This window comes from Trachurus japonicus, chromosome 5 (genome assembly GCF_045865225.1).
Source record: "Trachurus japonicus isolate A0001 chromosome 5, Traja_1.0".
Classification (NCBI taxonomy): Eukaryota; Metazoa; Chordata; class Actinopteri; order Carangiformes; family Carangidae; genus Trachurus; species Trachurus japonicus.
In genome coordinates, this window is record NC_140911.1 from 24,392,403 (window position 1) to 24,400,373 (window position 7,971).

The 7,971-nt window shown below is 47.9% G+C and overlaps 1 long non-coding RNA gene across 2 annotated transcripts; it reads right to left on the reverse strand.

The window, feature by feature from the left end:
- Positions 1 to 5,133: 5,133 nt before the first annotated feature.
- Positions 5,134 to 7,971, reverse strand: LOC146987645 (uncharacterized). Of its 2 annotated transcripts, XR_015035933.1 has the most exons (5): positions 7,871 to 7,941; positions 7,661 to 7,769; positions 7,486 to 7,554; positions 6,468 to 6,922; positions 5,134 to 6,027 (listed from the first exon to the last, which is right to left on the reverse strand). It is a non-coding gene; the product is annotated as an uncharacterized LOC146987645 (long non-coding RNA). The 2 variants fall into 2 exon arrangements; XR_015035932.1 differs by having other exon boundaries at positions 7,661 to 7,971.

The following is a 7,971-nucleotide window of genomic DNA, read 5'->3' on the forward strand; positions in this document are numbered from 1 at the left end:
TGTTACCCTTGGTTTCAAAGATGATCCAGAACTCCAGTATAAAGTTTTAAAACAACACTTGTTTCTTTATTTATACAAAAGTTATATTCAAATCTATTTATTTATTGGCACATGTAAAAGGAGCAATAATGATTAAAACATCTCCTCTAATGATCAGGATACAGCCGGCCTGGCTCCCTCGGGCTTACTGCGAGTGAGAGAGGGGATAGACAAAACAGTGATTTATAACATTACACACACGCACCTGGCAGTTACTATAACACGGCACCTCTATAGAGCAACCAGACACTGCACACGCTCAAATGCAACTCCTGCCGGTATACACAGCAAACCCCTAAGCCCCTCGAGTTAAGGCAGACTGAGCACACTTGGAGATGGAAGCCGACTTAACATGGTCAATAGGTGGGAGAGTGGTAAAACAAACAAAACAAAACAAAAACAAACAAACAAAATAAATGACGGCTCAGCTGAACAGCTCCGCTCTGTGTAACTTAACACGAGGCCATCAAGGAGCACAATCTGCTCCGCGGTAGCTGCTCAACTGAACACATCAACCAAACCACAAAGAAGGGGAAAAAGGAACAGCAGTCAGGCCATGCACAGCTGCTCCTCATGCACCTACAACACAAAACAAATACTGCTCACAAACAAACATTTAGCAAGCAAGCCATGCAACATACAAGCTATAAAACATCCATCATGCAATATTACAATACAGACAACACATGGAATAAAATTAATTATGTTACCATACGACTGTCACAGGGTGCACACACACTGATCTGACCGACCCTTGTTGGCTCGCTTCCCTCCTGTAACTGTTTCAGTGACAACAAAAATGCAATATGGTCAGCATCAACATATTCACACACACATATGCTGGGGAAACAGTGGACACTTTATTATGCCTAGAAATCAACATACCTCCTGTTCACACAGCTCATTCCTACCCAGGAGCCCAACCTGCTCCGTGTTTCAGTGTATGCGCTGGGCACTTGTTGTGCAGTTTAACATACAGGAACGGCACCTAACAACTTGAAACACACAACCACACAAATGTACTAATGTCGTGTGCCTCTACATATATTCACAATTTGCCAATTCTCAGTATGGTCTGAAAACTCTAAAAACTTACGATCGGCAGTGCCCTCACACAATCCTCCTCACCAGCCTGCAGCAAATCAGCCGGTGAGGACTTCAGACAGACAGCTGCCTTTCTGCCTGATTAGGGCCTCCTTAAATCTGCCTGTCCGAATTTATAACCCCGCCTCCCTCCAGCGGCTACATTCTACCCCCCCAAGGAAAAAAATCGTCGTCCCGACGATTTACTACACTATAATAACCTATTTGTTAGAGATTTCGCAGCCACCATACTCACACCACGGACGGTGCTCTCTGTGCGCCGGTGGATTGGGGAAGATGGTAAGGATTTGAGTGCTGTCCTGCTGTGGCACGGGTGGTACGCCTATAGGAAGGCTCGGCCACCTCCCTGCGGGGGACAATGTCCAGACCTGATGAGTCCAAGGGCGGCCCGCTTATCCGGCTTACAGTAGCGGAGTCCTGGACACTGAAATCATAGTTATCCATCATGACACATAAGGATGCTCCACTCACTGACTCCAGGTCACCATCGTCCTCCTCTGAATCCTCGGACTCCTCCGAACTTGACACCCTGGCCACTGTCTCTGGCACTCCTCCTGCACCAGCAGCCCTCATCTCGGCCCGATGTACCTGTTTAACCGGGTAGTCCTGGTCTATGGGAACAACAGAATAAACATTCCCCAAGCCCCCTGGACACCTGACTACCCGGTAAAGGCATGAGTCCCAAGTATCCTGAATCTTATTTCGCCCTCTCACTTGATGGTTTTTCAGGTACACCAGCTCACCTTCTTGGAACCCTGCATCCCGGATTACTGCATGGTGCTTGAGATTTCTGCGCTCCAGTCGTTCCCGCAGGCGTCCTCTCACTCTGCTGTATGCCTCATTCAGGGTATCCTGATGTTCTCGGATCCACTCCTCCACTGAGCCTCCACTGGGTTCTTCACTGCTGGTGCCCAGTAGAAGATCGACAGGTAACTGTGGCTGACGGCCAAACATAAGGAAGTAAGGACTCACCCCTGTAGCCTGGTGGACAGTGGTGTTATAGGCGTAGGTCAACTTCGAGAGGTACTGGGGCCACCGCCTCTTCTGGTCCGGGGGAAGCGTGCGCAGCAGATCATGCAGCGTCCTATTGAACCGTTCACATTGACCATTGCCCTCTGGATGGTATGCAGTGGTGCGACTCTTCTTAATGCCGTATAACTTACATAGCTGCTGGATGATGTGACTTTCGAAGTTCCTCCCTTGGTCTGAATGCAGGCGAGCCGGCACACCCAGCAGATGGAACCAATTTCGCACCAGCACGTCAGCCACAGTGCTAGCACGCTGGTCTCTCGTCGGGATGGCCAGGGTGTACTTGGTGAAGACATCGGTTAAAACCAGGACATTCTCCCTCCCATCACTCGACAGCTCCAACAAGGTAAAGTCCATGGCTAGTATCTCATTGGGGCTGGAGGCCTGGAGTGTGCCCATGTACGTTTCTCACCTTCGGTCTTACTGCTTTAGCCACAATGCAACGCTGGCATTCCTTGCACCACTGCTCCACGTCCTTCAACATCCCCGGCCAGAAACAACGGCTCCGCACTAGGTCGGTGGTCCGATCGACCCCCTGGTGACCATGGGCATCATGTAGTTGGGTGAAAACTTCCTTCTGTAGGCTCTGCGGCAACAGCAACTGGTGGACTTCCTTGTTTCCATCCGAGGAGAAGGTAAGGCGGTACAGACATCCCTCTTTCTCCAACAGACGATGCCACTTCTGGACCAGCTCCCTGCTCTCCTTACCTAGACTCTCCTTCTCCACAGCCTCCGGAGGGCGGCCCTTCTGCCAGAGTCTCAAAACAGGTCCAATCACGGGGTCTACAGCTTGCAATGAGGCGAGGTCAGGACGAGAATGGCTGGGGAGGGTCGTCACCTCGCTGCACATGGCCTGCACTGATGCTTGTGGTACTCCAATACCTGTCATGAGCTGCCTGGGAATTGCTGTGCCAGGTGAAGCTCTCTCCAATGGCAGCCGGGACAGTGCATCAGCATTAGAGTTGGAACGCCCAGGCCGGTATTTGAGCGTAAAATTGAAGGATGCCAACTCTGATGCCCAACGTTGCTCCATGGCTCCCAACTTCGCAGTCTGCAGATGACAAAGGGGATTATTATCTGTGTACACAATGAAAGTGTTTCCCAGGAGGTATTCTCTGAACTTGTCGCAGACTGCCCACTTGAGGGCTAAAAATTCTAGCTTCATGGAACTATAATTTTCCATATTCCGTTCTGTTTTCTTCAGGCTGCGACTCGCATAAGCAACTGGTCTGATCTTACCATTGTGCTCCTGTGATAGGACCGCCCCCAGTCCTTGGTGGCTGGCGTCTACCTCCAGGATAAAAGACTTGTCAAAATCTGCAAAAGCCAATACTGGGGCTGTACAGAGCCTCTCCCGTAGGGCCTGAAATGCTTGATCACAGTTCTCGTCCCATCGGGACAACAGTGGGATTTTCGGGGTCTTACCCTTGCGGGGACTCAGTAGGCTGACTAGATGGTTAAGTGGTGCTGCCAGCTTGGAATATCCCTTCACATACCTCCGGTAGTAGCCCGTAAAGCCGAGAAACGATCTGAGCTCATTCAGGTAGGTGGGCCTCCTCCAATCTCGCACCGCTGCAATTTTCTCAGGGTCTGTGGCAACCCCCTCTTGTGACACCACGTGCCCCAGGTATCGCACCTGTTCCTGAAAGAAATGACATTTGGACAGGTTTACTTTTAAATTCTGCTCTTGTAGGCGTTTGAAGACCAACTCGAGTCTCTCCAGGTGCTGCTGAATAGTGGAAGAAAACACGATGACATCATCCAAGTACAACAGGACGGACTGGTGGCGCTGATCCCCAAACAATCGCTCCATCAGCCGTTGAAAGGTCGCCGGCGCGTTGCATAATCCAAACGGCATCCTGTTAAATTCAAACAAGCCAAAGGGAGTACAGAATGCAGTTTTCTTCCTGTCATGTTCTGCAACTTCTACCTGATTATACCCGCTGGCGAGGTCCAAGGTAGAAAACCATCGAGCTCCTGTAAGGGCATCCAAAGACTCGTCAATTCTGGGCAGCGGGAATGCGTCTTTACGGGTTTTAGCGTTAAGTTGACGATAGTCTACGCAAAGCCTGATGTTTCCGTCCTTCTTCTGCACTATCACGATTGGCGATGAGTAGGGGCTGCTACTCTCCCTGACAATTTTACTATCTACCAACTGCTGAATGTGGGCTTTCACAACCTCATACTGGGCCGGAGGTATCCTACGATATGGTTGGCGGACTGGGGCTGAATCCAGCACTGGAATTTCATGTTCAATCAACTTAGAACACCCCACATCCCCCTCCCCCTTAGAAAATATGGATTGATAAGTGTACAACAGTCGTTTAGCTTGGATTACATCACCTTCTGACAGATTTGAAAAACTTGGAACAGAGAATTCTGCCTTTTGGTCAGCCATGTCATAAGCCTCCTGTGAGGAAACCTGAGCAACATACTCATGTGATAACTCATCAAAAGATAATTCGACTTTAGGCCTAGGGCTAATGGGAGCCGTGGTGACTACTTCTACAGACCCAATTAATCTGCGTGGTGTGACCCAGACATCCCTCGTCCCCACATTTGTGACAGGTGCATACAGTAAACCCCGTTCTGCCTGAACTAAAGCTGGGGAAACTAATAACCCATCAGGAAGGGTACCCTCCTCTTGACCAAGGGGCTCCAGTAAAAACTCCACCCTACTTGCAGATGGAATCTGTGGGCAAGTGACAGGGACCATAGTTAATGTACCTGCAGCCACCTGCACTGGTGCGTTACCCTGAACTCTGACCTTATAGACCTCGGTAGAATTGGACAATTGCTTCTCTTTTTTCACAGTACCTTAGGGCAAGTTTCCATGCTGGATGAGCTGACTCAATCTGAGGTGTATGAAAAAGTCCAACCCATGTTGTTCAAGCAATATGTAATAAAAATCTCTAACAATGTTCATACCCAAAACTCCAGGAAGACCCTTTTTTTGTTGCTGGCCACTAGAGGTGGGGGGATCTTTTACCACTAGAACACCACAATTTGAAATCGGTGTCCCATAGACATTTACTGTTAGCGTTACATAACCTACATATGGGATATCAAGCCCATTAGCAGCTTTAAGGCCAAGCCATTGACAATTGCCCACTTTGCATTTACCAGAAGCATTAAAGTGTTCATCAAAAAAACTTTCTGTGATAGTGGACACCATTGATCCTGTATCAAGCAGGCAGGGGACTTCGACATCCCCCATATTTACCATTACCACTGGGCAGGAACCAACCAATTTGTTAAATGTCATGGTACGCTCTTCCTGTTTTATTTTTGAGCCCATTGCCCCCACCTCCAGCATGTGGCTCTTCACACTGGGGGGTTCTAGTTTTTTTGTTGCTCTGTCTCCTCTCTATCAGGGACCGCTCTAACTGGTCTCTCCTGGCCATTGTTTTTACAGTAACGAGCTATATGACCTGCCTGATTACAACGAATACAGATGGGCTGCCCATCTGGAGAACGCCTGAACCGAGAGCTCTGCCTAGGCCTCTGCACCCCCCTGTTGTAATCACTGTGTGCCCCTAAGGTTTTGGCCAACATATCCAATTGTTCCTGCTGTTTCATCACAATATCCTGCTGTTTCATTACAATATCTTTAAGTTCTGAAAGCTCAGATTGTCGAGCACTAGCACCTTCACTTGTTACAATGGCTTGTGTTTCATGAGAATGAGGTGTTTGTCGAGTGTACCTCTCCCTTTGTGGCTGTCCCTCCTCAACCCAGCGAATGGCCTCCTTCCGCAGGTCAAGGAGTGACAACGTGGGGGTCTGGCGCACAAGCTTTTTCAGCTCCCTGCGCAGCATGTGGTCACGTACGCCCTCACAAAACTGGTCTCGTAGCACCTGGTCAGAATTAGGCATAGCAGCAGAGTCAGTTTTCAGTATTTTGTCCCTGATAGACAACAATCCTAATGAGTATTCTTGTAGAGATTCACCTTCTTTTTGTCTGCGGTCAAAGAACTGATATTGTAATGAAACATAAGAATTGGAACATGAATACAATTCTGTAAGAACATTGATCAATACATTTGGATTTTCTCGGTCTGTTTGTGGCCTAAATTTGATTTCAGACCGAGCCTCCCCCTCTAAATGATCATACATGAAAAGTGCCTTTTCTACTTCAGACATATGACGGCCTCTAGTGCAGCACTCCACTTCCTCCAGCCAGTCTTCAATAGACAAGGACCCAGGTCCAGTCTTTCCAGAGAAATTGGGGCATTTTCGTTCACGGGGGATGTGCACAACTTCCCTCCGCTGGCCACCCTCGCTGCGAGCCCCATTACCTTGATCTACTGGTTCTCTGAGTCTCTGATTTTCCAATTTCAGGTTTTGTAGCTCCTCCCTGAGTCTTGCCAGTTCCTCGTCTTGGGACATGGCTGTTGCAGGTGGTCGCTCTCAGACACGAAGCTTTGTCCTCTTCAACTGCTGTTCCTTTCCCCTTCAAAAAACAAAAAACAAAACACAAAACCACCTCCCACACTTTTTTCCACTATCAATGGTTAATTATTGCTCACCAAAATATTTTGTGCCAATCCTGCCAACAACGCCAAAATGTTACCCTTGGTTCAAAGATGAGCCAGAACTCCAGTATAAAGTTTTAAAACAACACTTGTTTCTTTATTTATACAAAAGTTATATTCAAATCTATTTATTTATTGGCACATGTAAAAGGAGCAATAATGATTAAAACATCTCCTCTAATGATCAGGATACAGCCGGCCTGGCTCCCTCGGGCTTACTGCGAGTGAGAGAGGGGATAGACAAAACAGTGATTTATAACATTACACACACGCACCTGGCAGTTACTATAACACGGCACCTCTATAGAGCAACCAGACACTGCACACGCTCAAATGCAACTCCTGCCGGTATACACAGCAAACCCCTAAGCCCCTCGAGTTAAGGCAGACTGAGCACACTTGGAGATGGAAGCCGACTTAACATGGTCAATAGGTGGGAGAGTGGTAAAACAAACAAAACAAAACAAAAACAAACAAACAAAATAAATGACGGCTCAGCTGAACAGCTCCGCTCTGTGTAACTTAACACGAGGCCATCAAGGAGCACAATCCTGCTCCGCGGTAGCTGCTCAACTGAACACATCAACCAAACCACAAAGAAGGGGAAAAAGGAACAGCAGTCAGGCCATGCACAGCTGCTCCTCATGCACCTACAACACAAAACAAATACTGCTCACAAACAAACATTTAGCAAGCAAGCCATGCAACATACAAGCTATAAAACATCCATCATGCAATATTACAATACAGACAACACATGGAATAAAATTAATTATGTTACCATACGACTGTCACAGGGTGCACACACACTGATCTGACCGACCCTTGTTGGCTCGCTTCCCTCCTGTAACTGTTTCAGTGACAACAAAAATGCAATATGGTCAGCATCAACATATTCACACACACATATGCTGGGGAAACAGTGGACACTTTATTATGCCTAGAAATCAACATACCTCCTGTTCACCAGCTCATTCCTACCCAGGAGCCCAACCTGCTCCGTGTTTCAGTGTATGCGCTGGGCACTTGTTGTGCAGTTTAACATACAGGAACGGCACCTAACAACTTGAAACACACAACCACACAAATGTACTAATGTCGTGTGCCTCTACATATATTCACAATTTGCCAATTCTCAGTATGGTCTGAAAACTCTAAAAACTTACGATCGGCAGTGCCCTCACACAATCCTCCTCACCAGCCTGCAGCAAATCAGCCGGTGAGGACTTCAGACAGACAGCTGCCTTTCTGCCTGATTAGGGCCTCC